Here is a 19,073-nt window from a genome sequence, read left to right on the forward strand (position 1 = left end):
TGTTATCTGCAGGGCTTTTTTCAGTCTGTCACCCTGTGGTTTCAACAGGGCTAGACAGGGGACTTCAGTCTGGACCTGATTCTTCCATGTCCAGGTTTCTTATTGTCCCAAGTTTAACACCCTGGGGACACATAATATTAATGCGTGCCCCACTACTGAGACATTGGAGGCATTCTGCATGGGCCCATCTCTGAGCCTCCAAATGGTCCCTTGCAATAACTTTTCCAGTGGGCTCATACCTGTATGGCGGTATGGAGGTTGTTCATTCAAAAGACATACCACCTGTGGCAAGACACTGTTCCAGCCTCACGCTTGGGGTTGAGAGCCCATCAGTTTGTCCTTTAATAGGCCATTGTACCGTTCATTCATTCCTGCTGCTTGGGGATGGTAAGGAAGATGCAATATCCAGTTAACATCATTTTCCTTGGCCCATTCCTGGGTCTGTTGGGCAGTAAAAGGGTCCCTCTATCACTTTGTATTTCTAAGGGACTCCCATAAAAGAACCATAAAACTTCCAGTGCTCTAATAGTAGAGTCTTGTGTAGCTTGGGGCACGTGGTAAGCAAAACCTAGGCCAGTAGTGGTGTCCACTGCTGTCAGCAGGTACTGTAAACACATACTAGGAGCAAATGGGCCTGTGCAATCTATTTCCCATACCTGCAATGGCTGAATTACCTGTGCAATCTTCCCCATCTGTATACCAAGCATTTCCCAGGGGTGGCCATTTCCCTTCATGAAAGGGACTGGGCACAGGGCCCAGCCCTTTTTCTGGGAGCATCTGTAACGCAGGTGCAGCAAATCTCACAGGCCCTAACACCTGCTGCAACTCTGCAGCCAAGGGGCTAGCGGTGTACTGGGCTCTCTGTTCCAAATAAGCACCCTAATTTGTCAGAGTTGGGGTTTAGGCAGTTCCCAATTGGGGTTGCTTTGCCCATGTCTGTACCCACCCTGCAATACGATATGTGGTCTGCACTTGCACCTCTTGCCTCCCCATCAGGGGTTTACTGGCTATCAATGATGCATAAGTTGCTAGCAATTGTTTCTCAATCAAAGAATAATAATATTCAGCCCCTTTCCACAACCGAGACCAGAATCCTATGGGCACTTTCCATTGTCACACCCCCCCCCTTTGTTTTGCCATAAGCCCCAACCATATCCATCATTGTCCACATGGACTGTTAACCAGAAAGGAAGGTCTGGATCTGCTGTGCGCAGTGCTTGTGCTTGGGCCACCGCTCTCTTAATTTCAACAAGTGCACATTTGGTCTCATTACACACACTCCAGACTTCTCCCTTCTTAATCAGTTTATACAGGGGTTTGGCTATTTGGACCAAATGAGGAATAACCACCTGCCAGTATCCCAGAAGACCTAAATAAGTCTGTAACTGTATAACTGTTTCAGGGTGGGAAAATGCCTGGATTTTGTCCATTACTGCTTCAGGCAGCACTTTTGTCTTATCCGACCAGACAACACCCAAGAATTTGACAGAATATCTAGGTCTTTACAGTTTGTTCTCATTCATGGCCCACCCCCAGCCCTCCATGGCTTCTCACAGTGCTGTGGCACTGGCTTCTAAATCTGAAAGAGAATCAGAGGTTAGCATTATGTCATCTTTATAATGGAACAAATGAACGGTATCTAGTTTGCTCCATGTAGCCAGGTCCTGGGCCACCAGACCATGGCACAGTGTGGGGCTGTGCAGATACCCCTGCAGCAACACAACAAATGTCCATTGTCTGCTTTCCCAGGTGAAGGCAAACTGTTCTTGGCTCTCAGGGGCTGTATCTATGGAGAATAATGCATTGGCCAGGTCAACTGCATAGTGACAAGTACCCAGTTCATGTTCAGCCAATCCATCAAATCTGTTATACTTGGCCCAGCTGTGTGCATGGTAGGAGTGACTTTATTCAGTTCCTGATAGTCCACTGTCATCCTCCAGGAGTTGTCTGGCTTCTGCACTGGCCACATTGGAGAGTTGTATGGGCTATGTGTTGCCCAAATTATATCAGCTTCCTCAAGCTTTGGAATAGTCTGTCCTATTTCCTCATGGCCTCCAGGCAATCGATATTGCCAGACATTCACCACTCATGTGGCCTGTGCAAAATTAAAGGTGCATGATGAATGTGCCCCCATATAACTGTTTTCACCATGTGAACTCTCAGGTGAAATTCCCCTTGAGTCATCTGTACTTGCAATCCTTGCAAAATGTCTATCCCCAGAATATACTCAGCTACTGGGGAGATATGCACTTCATATGCAGCAGGGGGCAGACGGCCAATGCCCAAAGTCTGAGTTACTCATTTAATGTGCATTTGCTTGTTTCCATATATTTCTGCATCAACCCATGGTCCCCAAAAGTGCTCTCGATTTCCATGCACCAGTGTAATTTTGGCTCTTGTATATACTAGTGCCAATACTCGCTGTTTACTCATGGGGGACCAGTGGATAGTCAGTTCAACCGGTGGCTTCCAGTCATCAGGGTGCCTTATGTCCCGAACACCTTGGCCTTCCTCCTAGTCTGGGAGGAAATCAGCAAGGGCCACCTCTCAGGCCTGATAGGAGGTTGGCAATGGAGTATATTGTTTCTCAGGCTGTAATTTCTTCCATGAGGCCATCAGAACCTCCAATGCTGGCTGTCTAATTGTACATGGTCCAGGCCAGCTGCCAGTAAATCACATCATATCTGCTGGTGATCTAGCTTTTGGGGACTCCGTAAATCAGAGCATTCCCCTTTTTCCTTCTCTCTGTGAACTTCCCATTCAGTCTCACTGCTTGGGAGGAGGTTTTGGACTCAGCTTGAGTCTTGGCAGCATGTATCCCCTTTTGGCACACCTTTACATCCCCAAGATGAGCCTGAGCCTCAGTTACCTTATGTATGCGGTGGTCTACATATGGTGCTAGTAGTGCTGCCATAGTCCTAAACGTGCAGTAGCCATGCAGGGATTGACTTCCCATAAGCTGCTTGTGTTGCTTTGCCTGATCTCTCAATGCCATTGATGTATAAGATGTATAGGTGGTTTGTCGTGTCACTTGCTGTGGTCCTGCAGGAGCTCCCCCTCTGAGCCATGGGTTCCTCCAGTTCCACCTGCTGCCTCACCACAGTCCATAGATGCTGAAGAATGGGGGATGGTTGAGCTTACCGGTCTCAGGGACGGTGGTACTGGAGTTGCACAGGTATAGTTACCCTTGGAGGTGGTGGACCTAGAACCATGTGGGCACCTTTCTTTTGTGCTGAGTCTCTGCTCAAGTTCCTCTTCCCTATGCTGTAACTTCTCCACTTGTGTCTGCAATTCTCTCAGGTCTTGGCTACCATGCTGCAAAACTGACAAGACCATCCAGACCACCCTCCCAGCTGCCTTTTGGTGAGCTAGTAGGACATTATTTTCTAACAGCTCTAGTGCCCTACAGAAGTCATCTGTCCAGGGCACCACTGTGACCCAATCTTCAGGCTGAGCCCAGAGCAGCAAATAGGCTTCCACTGAGTACCATAGAGAGGTAGGGGGCCACATAGTTTTCATCCAAGAATCCCTGTCAGGGGCAGGAGTTTCAGAGGGGCACTCACTTCACACTGCTCACAGCACCAAGTGTCAGTAGAGGGAGGCTGAAGTAGGATACAAGGAGGTGAGTGGCCCAACCAAAAAAATCCATGAGGAGCTGCCATATCACAAAACAGACTTCACCCAGAGTGAACATGGAGTTTACCACACTTTATTCTATTGCCACAGGTGGTGCACACCCTCTATGGTGTAGCTGTCCTGCTTTTATTTATTTTCTGCCAGCACATGCACAGTGTCAATTTCTTTGCTCGTGAGGCTTACAGAATATCTCTAGCACATGCATACTTCTATTTTTTTTTGTTCTAAATCTTATATAATTGACACATGCATACAGTCATTATTTACTGCATACTACAAACTTGCTGTGATCGTGGTCTTTGGTCCCACCGCCTTAACTCATCTGAAGACCACTGACACCAGGGTAGCACTTTCCTCAACAATTTTTAAAAAACTTTTCTAAAGAAATCCTATCAAGAAAAACTCTGATGTAAAATTCTTTTATTTATAATTTTGAAGCAGTAACCAATGCTGCATTAGACAGCTCTCTACTACTAACAAAAAAAATCAATAGGGTTTTACTTAGCAGGAATTATCATATAGTAAGTGGCTGCTAATCTCATATAGTTATTTTAAAGTAAATTATTCCTATGCTAAGAAAATTTGTTCACTCTATACATGTACCTAAAGCACTCAAAGTGCCTAATCAGTGTTAGGGGCAATTCCATACAGTTTATATCCTATGCTATCTCTCCTATTCAGAGAATTCAATTAAGATTTCAAACAGCGAAACATGTTTTTGGTTGACTTACACTAGTTAATATTGTCTTTCATTCAAAGATAATTTTATAATTTTCTGTTGACTACATTAATATTAAAATTTTTGTGATTATTAAAAATGATGTTTTAAAATTGTTGGAGATGGCTCTTTTTCAATAGTCTTTCTCAAAATCTTCCACTGGCTCCCACTGACAGAATAAAGTCCTAACATTTCAACCTATACTTCCAAGTCTAAGCCCCTCTCTACTGAGGACTTTGTTAAGCAATCAAAATATTACTCTTGAGCCAGAGAACTGTATTCATTGCCTCTGAAATCCAGTTTCTTTCTTGACTTCAAGCCTTCATCAACTCACATTTGTATCCCTTCTAAAATGAGTTACCCTTTCTCCCTAGTGATACTACCTAGAGTTTAAGGCAGTGGTTCTTCAAATCTTTTCTCCCCCTTCCATCTAATAACCTCATGAAAATCAGATGAGAGCTAAGACTTGAAGAAAGAATAAGTAGGATTTATACATGCAGAAATGTAAGGCATTATATCAAATAAATAATAAAAGCTAGAGAAAAAGTACTTAGATAATAAACATGATCCAGCTGGTGTATAGATTCTGTAATTACCAGTGAGTATACTGTTCATGTATCTGTTTTTCCCACTAGCAGGTAAGCAAAAAAAAAAAAAAAAAAAAAAGCTTGCTGAGTAAATGAATACTGAAAGGTAGAATGGTAGTTTGGATCATAAAAACCTTACAGTGTTAAAAGATTTTGAGAATTAAGAATTTCTTAATATCTTTAGAATTCATACATATTAACCAACATATTAAATATATATCATCCTACTCTTTTCATTAAAATAATTCCTCTTACGACCCTTTATTATCAATACTGTATAACAGTTTCTAAAATTACTTATACGTAAAGAAATTGATTAGCCTTAAAAATATTCTGTGCTTGGTTTTCTTAATTCCATATTGATCTCTCCTTAGGTCATTTGAATTAATTACTTAAAAGAATAAATAAATATTTGAGAAAATATTATTATATGCTGTGGGTTCTTTTCATCACGGGTTCTGTCCAGCAAAAGTCCTACAGTGGAAGAACAAAATTACTCAAGATTTTATCAGGTGAAGAGAGTGAGAGAGAGCCAGAGACCAACTCCCTGAGCTCATCCAAACCTCTCTTATTTATTGAGAATAGTCAAACAAAGAATCAAAGTAAAATATGTCATAGGAATTGTAAGGGGCAGGGGTATGTGCAGGGTTGCAGGTCAGCAGTTTCAATTCATGGAAAACAGAAACATTATAACCTTAATTTATACTTACAGAGAAGGTTACAATATTTTAGGAGCCAGGGAGTATACAGTTGGTAATACAAATGGTTATTTTTAATTAAGATTAATTAAAAATGAGCAAGGTTATAGTGTTCTGAACAATTGATAATGAAAAACAGACTACCACAGCATCTCCTTACAGCGATCAGAAATTGTCTAAACACATGAAGCAGTCCAGCTGTTCCCAGTTTTCTGTGAGTATCAGCAGCCTACAATATGCGCCTGTGCCTGATGATCGAAGCATGTCCTGCCAGTTAAGGCAAAGGATGGGTTATGGTTTTCCATAAGCACAAGCAGCCCTGAACCTATGACCTCGAACTAAGCAAAGCAAGTAAAGCATGTCTCTGCTTCTTATGGCAAGAGATAGATTGTAGCAGAACTCTTCTAGTGAAGTAGAGTCTGTAGATAAAGTGGTGACTGCTATTGAGAGATCAGCCTTTTGTGATTTCAGACACTTTGCTTTGACGTAGCAACATAAAGGCAAGTATAAAAAGCATAGGATTTGATTATACATTTCTTCTGTGCTTACATATAGATGAGAATATGGTGAGAATATGATTTGGGAAAAGCTATCACTACAATATCAAAGTTTGTTAACCCAAGTTTGTGCTCCCACAATATACCTAGAAGAAACAGATTGAAAAAGAATAACACAGTATTAGTCAAGGTTCATTTTTCATTTATTTTTTGACTGAAATTAATTGAGGTGCTGCAACTTGATCATCAATGTCAGTGTCTGAAAATACAGATAAATCTGAGATTCACACACAAAAAGAATAAAGCATCAGATTACTCAGATGAAGGATACTGAAGGCATGGTTTCAGATAATATGCCAGGAGTAAATTCTAAAAACTAAACTAACGGCCTGGAGATTTAAAAACTCCCACTTCCATATCAACATGACCCAACAGATTACTTACCATTTGAGATCACAGTGGTGCAGATGAGCTTCTTGAACCATCTCTGAATCAATGCTCCATAGTATTGACTTCAATCTTCAATTTCTCTACCACCTCCTTCTCTAGTTGCAACTGTTTTGCTAACCTTTCCATCTTTGCTCACTGATGTAACAGCAAGGGTAAAGCATGAAAGATAAAGTCAGGGCAGAGAATAACATTGAACAATTACCTGCAACTTTCTGTATACATTGCTAATGCACAAAATACTCAGAAGAAACTCCATCGAACTTTAGCTGACATTTAGTCTTTTGTCATTCTACCTCCATTTCCGACTAATCACTGCCAAAATGACATCACCTATACAATCAACTTGTACTGTTGTACTTAGTTTCTGTAATATTCTCTTTAACAATATATGTGTGTGTTTTAGACACACAATACTCAATTATCAAAATTATTTCTCTTAAATACTGAAAGAAGAATAGTCAAGTACTCAAGACTCTAAGCAGACTCTTAAAAATAACTTCTTTTTCTTTTTTTATTTTTGGTTATACCAACAACTAATTACTCCAAAAATATTCTTCATTATTACTAAGATTCCTTAAAAAATATATATATATGTTTATAAATATCATTACTCTTATTAGTCATCCTTTTTAAAAGACTCAAATTCTTTCACCTTGATAAACAAGGTAAGGGGAGGGAGGACTTCCTCTCTCTGAAGTCTGTACTTTTGACAATATACTATTTGCTTCTCTGCATCTTTCTTATACTATTCTAAAAAAAAAGTATTTCTATGTTTTCTTATGCTGGCATTTTCATAAGGAAAATGTAGGTGACTCTGTATGTAAACAAATCTGTAGATGACTCTACACTATTACTCCTGTTTTTAACAGCAATAGCATTGCCCAAAATCTAATATATACTGAACACCTTATTAAAGCTAAATACCTAATGTAAGTTATTTTATTTGAGTAGGAGATTGCCATTTAATCACAAAGATTAAATTTCATAAAACCGCTAAAAGTTACCTTGTGTTTAAGCATAGTCATCTGATCCAGAGCTAGAACACCTCTGATATTTATGGATTCCCTTTTCTACTCCCTGATCTGGTGCCACTGAAACTGGCTGAAAAGTTCTGGTGCTGCAGAGTCTTCTTCCTGGTCAACTAATTTTAAGAGACTCTCAGTCATTGCTTGGCCTAGAGTAATTTATAAAACTCTAGCTGGGTTTGGTATTACCTGAGGAGACTGTGGTAGAGCACGTGAAGTTACAGTTGGTTGTGTATAAGAAACATTCATGGAATTAACACTAAATTCAGGTTTTTGTTGACTAGATACCAGTCTTGAAAAACTTGAAAGTGCTGTGGTGGCTGTGCACATTGAGAGCTGATTCCACGGAGGTTGACTGCTCATAGGTGAAAGAGTCCTATTAATTGTTGTCTCAGGTCTCTGAGAAGCTTCAATTGTAATTTCTATCTTTTTCACAGATCCTTTCAGTGAGTCAGATGCTGTATATGGGAGACAGGTTACTGAATTACTTCTCTGTTTCTGATAGCTATAAGATCCTTGTTGATATGGATGGGGTAGAGTAACTGAAGGACTTGGTGGCATAAAGATGTGGGAACTTGAGAGGCCAACCCAGGAAGGTTGCACTCCATGCTGTGGAGAGCTAAATGGTGAAGGACATTGAGATGGAGATAGAATGGCAGGCAGATTGAGTAATCTCCTGTTGTTTAGGAGAATAGCGAGACGGTTGATAGTTCTGCTGATTTAAATAAACAGGTATAGGGCACTGATTATAATGAGGCATCATGTCCTGTGGTGAGAACCCCCATAGCTTACTCTGTTATATTCCTGATGAACACTGAGATGTCTGCAAAATATAAATAGAAGCAGGAGATGCAGAGATATTGCTTTGAATTTGTGGAAAAACTTATAAAGATCCTGGAACAGACTATTCAGAAGGAAAGTTTTGGGATATTGTAAGATTAATTGGATTTGTACCATACTGAGGTACATGCATACATGAAGAAGTTCGTGGCAATAGTGCTAAAGACATTTGTACAGCAGATGGAGTCATTCCAGTTTGCATGGAAGACAGCTCTTGTGGTGGCCATAAAAGAGGAGTAGCTGCAATTTTTTTTCCTGTTCATTCATAAATAAGTAGTTGGGACTGGCAGCAGAAATGGCTGGAGCTGAGTATGATTCCTGAACTAAACATATCAGCTGTTCACTAGCTATACCCTATGGATCTATATGTCCATCACTTGAGCTGTATATTTGATCACCATTAACCTGACCTTCTTCTCCTGGGTGTTAGCTGCTAGGAGAATAAGTACCCAAGTTAACATGTAAAAGGTGATTTCTATTCATCCTGTTGTCATCTGTACTATGGTATTCCATATGTACATATTTGCTACTCTCCTGGAAAAGAGTGTGGCAGCAGGCATCAAGGCTATTGCTCTTATGGGGGGAAGATGATAAAAGTAACATTGGCAAAACTGGAAAATTCTTATAGTGAAAATCATGCTTTGCCTGAGAGTTTTGCAATTGAATTTGTCAAAGAGTAAATGAATAATTGTATTTAAGTGTCAAAACTCCACAAACTCATTAATCTTCAAAGGGTACCAAAGGATTCACGTCTTTTACAAATATTTTAGTTTATACTACTACTGCTACTACTAAAAATTGTAAAGCCATCCAAATACCTGCTACTGAGCATTGTCACTCAAATGCAAGCTTTCTGATTCCAAATCAAGGCCTTATTTTATACATGCTGCATCTCAACAAACTAAAATTTGAAACATCTTGGATTCACCATAATTGCTGCACTAAAGAAGGAACATCCATCATTAATATTTAGAATGATAAACCTGAAAACTACTGTTTTAGTTTTCAAAAGGCACTGGAATCCCAAGAGGAGAAAATAACTATAATGAAACTCCTAAAGAGTAAAAACAACCAAACTGTAAAGCAATATTTAATTTTTAAGGCAAATTTACCCACTACATAATTTCTACTGTACACACCTTTATGATAGATTTAAATGAAGAAAAAGAGATCAGCAAAAAGTAAGTCTATATGTTTAAAAACTTCACCACATTAGGGTAATTTAGCAGTAAAACTGATCTCCCCTATAAAAAGAGTAAATAAAAAACCAAATCTTTAATTTATGATTATCTGCTTTGTCTCTAACAAATACCTTTTTCTTTTCTCCTCCCTCCCTTTCTCTTTCTCCCTTTTTCTTTCTTTCTTCCCTTTTCCTTCCTTCCGTTCTTCCTTCCTTCCCTTTCTTTCTTCCTCTTTCTCTCCCTCCCTCCCACCTCCCCTCCCCTCTTTCCTTCCCTTTCCTTTCCCCTCCCTCCCTCCTTCCTTCCTTTCTTTTCCTTTCTTTCTTTTCCTTTCTTTCTTTCTTTCTTTCTTTCTTTCTTTCTTTCTTTCTTTCTTTCTTTCTTTCTTTCTTTCTTTCTTTCTTTCTTTCTTTCTTTCTTTCTTTCTTTCTTTCCTTCCTTCCTTCCTTTCTTTCTTTCTTTTTTCCTTCCTTCCTTCCTTCCTTCCTTCCTTCCTTCCTTCCTTCCTTCCTTCCTTCCTTCCTTCCTTCCTTCCTTCCTTCCTTCCTTCCTTCCTTCCTTCCTTTCTTTCTTTTCTTTCTTTTCTTTCTTTTCTTTCTTTTCTCTCATTCTCTTGAAATAATTCCCATTTATTATCCCACAATCCTATGGGTAAGAAGTACAGGTACAGGTTAGCTCAGTCCCCAGTTCAGGATCTCACCAAGTCTGTGATTCTTATCTGAAGCTTGAGGACTTCCCCAAAACTCATTTGTTCTTGGCATGATTCATTTCCCTGTGACTGTGACTAAGGTCCCTGTCTCCTTGCTAGCTGTTGCCTGGGGACCACCATTAGCAACTCGAGGCTGCCCACAGTTCCTTTCCAGCTGATGTCCACTGAAGTTCACAATGTGAATGTTGGCTTTCTTCCAGGCCAGCAGGAAAACAAATAGCTTTTTCTGTGACACAAAATATTTAGATATCCTTGGGAATCATCTATTCCAATTCATTTCACATTTACAGATATGGGAAGACACATCTGGAAAATTAAATAGCTTATACTCATATTTAAATAGTTAATTGGAAAATCGGTTCTATATTCTTGGTCTTCTGACTCCTACTGTTCTTTCCATTATGACAATACTTTTAAGGGAGAGAATGTTAGACCAAAAGTAAATAACTATATCTGAGGAAGGAAAAAAAGGGTAAGTGAAGCAAACCTTGCAAAATGTATTCTCTGAAACACAAAAAAGTGACTTCGTCAAAATTTCAAAATAATTTATATCCTTTGCCTCAGAGAAAGTAACTAAAGTTCAAATACCTTTAAAATACTTCATTGATAACAGAAAAAAGTATTTGTTGAAGTTTAAGAAGAATATAGTCATAATAAAATAATTTTGTCTTTTCTTACCCTTTTTGAAAATCATGCTAAAAATGAATACAAGTTAAACACTAAAAGAAAATTTGGAGTCAAAGAATTCAAATCTGTTGTCAGCTAGAAAATGTAACTGACATTTACTTTCAAAAGGAAAAGCAAACTTGATTAGGGAAGAACTGAAATTTGAGGCTCATTAAAATAAATCTGGAGGCATTACTAGATAATGCATTTATAAACAACATTGTATTTTAATGTTTTCTACATTAAGTTGTAGTTTAAAGATACTGTTGCAGAAGAATCTACATTTGAAATGAGACAAAGTTTAGATTTGTCAGTTTATGCAACATGCACCTGTTGAGAAACAAATTAAATAAATTTTTCCACAGAGAGATAAACTACAAATTCAGTTGTCTCTAAGCATCTGTTGGGGGTTGGTTCCAGGATACTAAAATCCACAGATGCTTAAGATCCTTATATAAAACAATGTAGTATTTGCATATAACCTCCCCCCTTAAATAATCTCTAGATTAATTATACCTAATGTAATGTAAATAGTTCTAAATACAACGGAGATAGTTGCCAGCATATGGCAAATTCAAATTTTGTTTTTCAGAATGTTCTGGAATTTCTTCCATTTTCCCCAAATTTTTGACCCACAGTTGGCTGAATCTACAGATTTTGAACTGCAGATATGAAAAGTTGACTATATTTTAGTACTATTTGTATGACAGTATTACAAAAGGAAAAGAATAAGAGGCATATCAAGGCTACAGTAAATGTAATTAAAGCAGATCTTGGCTTATAATAAAGTGGGGCTAAACTTAGAAAAGATACCTATAACTAATTCATCATTTTTTAAAGTGACAAAGAATGTATTAAGATTAAAGATATAATTTAGCAGGAAAGCATTTGAGGTTCTTATGAGAAAATAGCAGAATCCTTAAAATAATCCTAAATAGGGGAACAGGTCCAGAGAAAGGCCTTATGGCTCATGCATTAAATGTAAACTATTAGATTTTATATGTTATTATGGAAAGGGAGGAACTTTCAAGAGTCTATAGGTAAGTCTCTGCATCAATATACTCATTAATATTAAAGCAGGGGAAAAAATAAAAAATTTAAGATAATATTTGCATAAATTGAGATATTTACTGAATTAAATTTGAGTTCCATTTTTTTCAATTTAGTCAACTAGTGAGATGAAAACACTGCAATAAAGGGCCAAATGATAGAAGCAAAGTCAGAGCTATGTAGGGCCCTAGGATGAGGAAACGATTATCATAGCGGTTTAAATGAGAACACACTTCTGCTCTGTTTCACTTTAGTAGGATCCTTTGTTTTTCCAGAGACCAAATTTGGGCCTTAGAGCTAAGGTTAAGACTGTGAACAAAAGGCATGTTAACACAAGAATCATTAAGTCTAAGGTCTAGACCTAGTACCAGGGTTTACAAAATGGTGATTAACTTCTCATATATATATAGGCTTAAGTTAGGTCCTGAGTCAAACTGTAGAAAGGTGAAGTTGACTATAAGTACTTAGTAAAATATAAGGTAATAGAATTTCAACAGATTTTTTAAATTAGGTTCAAAGCATAGGCTAGGATGAAATAGTAATATATTTGAAATTCAAAATGTAACTCTTAACAGTTGGAAAAATGATGGCACAAAGAAAACAAAATAAAACAGTGAAAAGTAAAATGCAACCAGTTTTTTTTTTTTTTTTTTACTATATTCCAGTTAGCAAATAGAGACCCAAACTGGAAAGCCTACCCAATGTGTGGGTCCTTGCCTGCTAGTTAAGAAAGCATTCTCAGCAGAGGTGGAAGGATAAAATAAAAGGCTACTTTATTGCTTAGAGCAAAGGGAGAGTGCTTGAGCAGGAGCAGTCAGCAAGGTGGCTGGTCAAGACAGCTCCACCTCCCAGTTGGGCCATTGGACTTTTATTGGAGAATTCTGCCATTGTATTGTCATTTATTTCTATTATGGGCTTTCTCCTGTCAAGCTCATCCCTAAAACAGAAACTATAGGAGGAAACAGAATTAAAAAATGCTGGGCTATATCCTTGGAACCAAGGAACAAGCTGCAGAAAAAAGAATCCTATTTTTTATTTTACCCATCCAGGGTAAGCAAGCCTGCCTAATCATCTCTCTCACGTTTACTCTTTTCTGTGTTTTCCTCTGATGAAACAAAGTTACTTTTAGGCAGAACAAGAACAATGTATCATAAAATCTTCTCTGCCATTTGAGTGACTACCTCCTCCCTTTTAGTGTGTTTGTGTATCTGTATTATATGTTAACTAGATCCCTTTAGGAAGCACAGGAATACTTGCTGACAGGAAAAAACCCCTGCAATTTTCTCGTCTCCAGCAATAGATCCTCTTAAGAGGTAACATTCCTTTCTCCATTCTGTAAGGGGTCACATGACACACTACTTGCCTTTTACATGCAGATCTGAACTATATAAACTGTCAATATATTACTTTGATTATAACCTCTGTTTTGAAAATGTACATAAGCTTTGAACTCTAACAGGTGGAACAATTCTCAAAATTTTCTGACATACTCTCTCATGTTAAATTTCTCAGGTTGGCTCTAGTAAAATGTTTCATTTCTTTTTTAAACTATTGATTCATTTTTTTTCATTGACATTTGCATTGTATAGCCAAGAAGATATTGGTGATACCCCAGAGGACATCTGAAGTTTCCCGTAAACCAGTGTTCCACTGAATTCTCCTGATATGAAGATCTCACTGCTTTTATGTTATGATCCTAAAAATTTTACTCAAGTTCTTCTTACTTAAGACTTGGAGTCTTCAGCAGTACTGGTACATTTCATAGGTGGGGACCTACAGAGAGCTAGCCAGGAGCCCCAGGGAAACAAAAACAGCGGGGTTTTATTAAATTTGGCTTAAATTGAAAAAAAGAAGTTGATATATGTTCTGAACATCCCTTTGCTAGTGAAATGAGAAACTGAATTATTCAGCTCTGAAGAATATAGACATTTGCTCCTTCTGGTCACAAAGTGTCCTCAGTTGAGTAAGATCTTAGTGGAAGTGTTGAGGACCAATTCAGAGTGGTACCACAGGGAAACCCACTACAACTATAAAGTAAATCCCCCTATTCCAGGGACACATGAGTGAAGGACTGATCATCAAGTGGTCCTAGAAACCATGGCATTTTTAGACTATTCGAAGGAGAAACTCACTCATGTAAAAGAGTTGAATTATAACAGTATGGATATCATACTTGCAAGTGCTTACCTATTTGGGAACTAAGGGAAATCCTGCTCTGAAAATGGCGAAGATGAGTCTCTCGATAGTGTGCAGTTACATAAAACAGTTTGGTAAAACATCTTTTCAAAATTTTGACACTAAGGAACAAACCTTTTTAGGAGGAACATTTCTCTCCCTATGCCTTAGAGATGTAAATGTTCTACCAGTGCTCTCAGAAACTTTTATCTTACTCTTATCTAGACCATCTCCAATTCTAAGACAGAGGAAAAAGGAAAAAAGGCTTTTAAAAACTCAAGTAGGTAAACTATGAGATCTCTATATCTACCTGGATGTATGTATGTCTATATGTGTTATAGATATGCTATGTCTTTACCTCCAGATGGTATTACAAAGGTTAATTTGTAAATAAGCTGTATTTAATTGGCTTAAATGGAATTTTAAAAGTTGAATAAATTGCCAGAAATACATTAGAAATTAAGCCAACTGAATTTCAGGTTCATGTGATTTGAGAAATATTCAGTATTAAGATCTTACATCTGTTGCAAAATTTGTCAGCAGGAAATATTAACTTGTTACAATCAAATCTTCATAAGTAAATTAAATGTAAATGAGATAAGAGTTTTGGGTGAATTTTTAAGGAATAATTATGTTGTAGAAATGTCTACTTAAAAATAATTTCTCAAATGTTTTTAATAACTTAAAACTTCGGAGTTTTCTTAAATTTAGTTAAATGATGGGAGTTTACTGAATATCTAAATAATTCCCAAATAAGATAAGAAACTGAAACATTTTTTATGGAACACTGGCTTGCTTTTACAGAAAAATTAAAGATATTTAGGACTATTACCAAATATGTTTGGTGCCACATTGAGACATTTTCTATAAGAAAGCACATGTTCTTAAAAATTATAAATAGTATTTAGAAGTTGGCCAATCTACAGGATGCTAACATAACAGTTTATAATTGATTATTAGTGTTCACTAGAAATTAAGGGGTTTAAGAGTTGAGAATTATAATAAACATACATAATTAAGACTCAAAAATTAGTAGAAAACATTTATTTATGCAAGGAAAAAGAAAGTGTGAAAACTGCAAATTCATTTACTGAAGGGAAGAGAAAGTAATTTTGTGCTAAACAGAGGTTAAAAAGAGAGAGAGAAAAGGAGAGCATAGGGCAAAAATTGGAAGGTGAAGAAGCTGAGGAAGTTACAGAAGGTCTGTGGAAAAGGAACTCCGAGGAAAAAAGTTCTAGAACTTGTTTCCTGTCTGTTGAGAGGACGTTGTCTTACAATACTGTTCTGCTTCTGAAAACAGATTGTAAAATTTCCTTATCTTTTGAGTAATCTGTTATAACTTTCTATATTTGCTATTGAAATCTTTTATTGTCACTTTGGTTAAGTGAATAAATATTGTTACACAGTGATCTTTATGATTCTATCTGACCAAATGTTTTAAAATCTTTTTGATATTTTTGACAAAATTCTCAAGAATCAAATTCTAATTGAAGTTCTTTTGACTTGTACCCAACTTTGGGATGCTTCATAGGGCCCCTGAAACATCTGGGAAATATTACACTAAATAGGCTTATTTTGTATGTTCAATTACATGGTAAGTAAGCATTGTCAAATGAGTGGTGATAAATTATCTTAGATTATATTGTATGGGTAAATGTTATTAATATGTCTGCTCTGAAAATTATATGAAATTTCTAAGATTTGAATATGTCCTGGTATAACATTATATTACTTTAAAACTGTACATCACAAAAATAACCAAATTTCTTTGTCAACTGCATTGCAGTCAGGTCTTTAACCAGGCCTTTTTAAGTCTTTTGATATTTATAGACAATTATTATTGTACTATGATTCTCTCACAAAAATGCATCATCTTCAAGAAGACTCATAGAAAGAACTTTTTGACGAGTACAGGTTTCTAATTAAGGTCATACTGCTCAACTGGAAGTTAAAGAATCCAAATGAAAACCTAATGGCTTTATAAGCCTGTTAGCAAAGGATTAAGATCAAGGACTAGTTACATAGGACTGATGAAAATGGTTATAATTTTTATAGGTTTTTTTTTACCTGAAAATTACTAGCTTTTAATCTTTGTTTTCCAGACATAAAGAAATCTTTCTCCTTAAGTGGATTATGACTTATGGCGACTTGGTAAATTATACCTTTGTAAGCAGAATGGAAACATTTACCTTTCTCTCTGCTTGATCACTCCAGAATTTGGAAACTGTTAGTGAATATTCTTATCTTTATGGCAGTATAGTTATTTGCATAAGTTCAAAAGGAATCTGTTCTTCTTATAACAGGACATAATTGGAAATATTGGTTATGGCTTTGACTGGAAATATCATTGAATCAGATATGACCATATGGCTTTAAAGAACTAAGGTGAACATTAATGAAGACATAAAGCACCTTAGAAAGATAACCTGGTATCCTGTTGCATGGTTCCCAGGAGCCTTACCAAGTAAGTAGGTCATCTCTAGGCAGGTACAGGAATCTCAAGATATTCTGGGTAACTCAAGAATAGAGGAATTCATCCAAATCAATAGATACTGTAGGCAAAATCAGATAGCAAGTCTTTGGCATGGCTCTTAGTCTTTGGCATGAACTTTAAAGGTCTTTAAAAAGTTCAATCCAAGATTTTTTATGAAAAGTTCCAGCAAAATCAAATTTAAAAGAACCCATGCAATCAGTTATACTTACATAAATAATCAGGCAAAGTTTACTAAAACTATCTTATTTTGCAAAAAATTAGTCTTAATTTGCCTATATTTGGTGGAAATGAGAATAATTTTAGAGAGAAAAATTATGTTTCAATAATATACCTTTTAAATATTAAATTCTAGTGTTGTTTATTGTCTTTGAGGTTTTACAAATACTAAGACTCATTTCTTCTATGCCTCCTTGTAGCTATGTGACATTATTGGAAAGTTTAATTGAATTATTAAAAAGGACACTGCAAAGAACTGCAAAGGCTAAAATTTTAAAAGACATTTTTGTGAAAAGCAGACAGATTTAAGCAAGTAGAAAGACACCATGTCTTGTGTAAGTTCATAATAGGTTAAAAAACCCTGTCTCCTAAATTTTAGAAAACACAGAGCTCAAAATTTGAAAGCAATAAAATAAAGATTGATAAATTTGACTGCATAAAAAAAGAAGTTTGCAAAACAAAACACTTTCAACAAAGTCAAAATACTGCTAAGAAATTGGGAATAATATTCAGAACATACATAACAGAAAGAATAAAAGCTGACTGGAAGAGAGGAAAATTGTGTGAACAGAAAATTCTTAAAATGAGCTAAAAAATTGGTCCTCAAATATATGTGGAATATTCAAAATATAATTTATGAAATTCAAGTTAAGACATCACTGTTAAGACCATTTCTCATCTATTACATTTACAAAATTTGAAAGTATGACAGCAGATTCTCTGGTGAGGCTATTGGCAAACAGGAAGTCTCCTACAATGCTAATGAGAATTCAAATTGGAAAACTAGTTCTATGGAAAAAGTTGGCAATAATATTACATATGAAGTTGTGTTTGATCCGGCAATTCCACTACTAAAATCTAATGTTTATCATAAACTGCCAACAATAAGAAAATACATGATGTCAAGTTTATACGTTATAACGTTGTTTATATAATTGCAAAATAGTAAAAAGTCCCTTGGGAGAGAGCATACCTCAGTGATAGAGTGCATGCTTAGCATGCACAAAGCCAATCCCCAGTAATTCCATTAAAAATGAATGAATGAATGAATGAACGAATAAACAAACAAACCAAATTAAACAAAAAGACCTCCCTAAATAACATAAACAGAGTGCCTCAAAAATGTTACTTCTATGTAATGGAGTACTGTGCAGTTAAAAAAATAACAATCTCTAACAGCTGAGTTGAGTGATTCCCAGTGTATATAGTGTTAAATGAATAATACAGGTTGTATGCTACCTTACATGTAAGGAAGATGGTGTTGAACACGTGTCTGCTCATTTGTGCAAAAGAAATACAGGAGGAATAAATTAGAGACTAAAAGATCAGTTAATTTTAGGGAGTGCCTGAAAAGGAGGAGTACGGAAGTACTAATAATTGGGCAGTGGGGAATGAGTAGAGAGTGACTCTTCTCTGTCACTTGTTTTGCCATGAGTCTTGTAGGAATAACAATGATTTAAATATATAATACATATATTCCACCCCAACAGGATAAAATTAAAATACACCATAATGTTAGGGGAACATAAAATAGAATCTAAACAATAACAAATGAACCTAAATATACTATTAATGGATTACAAATACATGGTGGGGGGAATGAATAAACTAATAACAAACAATGGATGAGAGGAAAAAAGGACTATCATAATTAATTTTGGTAAACAGTTTGGATACTGTACAACTAAAAAGAACTGTACACAAAACCTGCTGTATTCTTCTTCTTCTCCTTTTTTTTTTTTTTTTTTTTTTTTTTTGGTTAATGGAGGTACTGGTGATTGAACCAGGACCTTGTGCATGCTAAGCATGTGCTCTACCATTGAGCTATATCCTCCCTCCCTGAATTCTGCTTCTTATGCTAGTATAGGATAAAATTTTTAACTACTTTATTTATTCATACATGTAGCATAACTGAAAAAATAAGTTACAGATCATTCAAGCAAGATATTTTCTTTTAAGCTTTATTTATTGAGAAGGTCTAGTAGAAAGGACACCCCAGGAGCAATGAACATATCCAAAACTGTATCTTGGTTTCTAAATATCATTTCGTAGTAAAGGTTACATGGTTCATTATCAGAATAGCTGACTCATAAGTTGGAGGATATTTGCAGGAAAAATTCAAGATGAAACT

General features: G+C 36.5%; 1 pseudogene; it reads right to left on the bottom strand.

Moving 5' to 3' along the window:
• Nucleotides 1-3,027: 3,027 nt before the first annotated feature.
• Nucleotides 3,028-9,252, bottom strand: LOC135320354 (TGF-beta-activated kinase 1 and MAP3K7-binding protein 3-like; annotated as a pseudogene).
• Nucleotides 9,253-19,073: the final 9,821 nt, after the last annotated feature.

The sequence above is a fragment of the Camelus dromedarius genome, chromosome Y, assembly GCF_036321535.1.
Source record: "Camelus dromedarius isolate mCamDro1 chromosome Y, mCamDro1.pat, whole genome shotgun sequence".
In the NCBI taxonomy this organism is placed as follows: Eukaryota; Metazoa; Chordata; class Mammalia; order Artiodactyla; family Camelidae; genus Camelus; species Camelus dromedarius.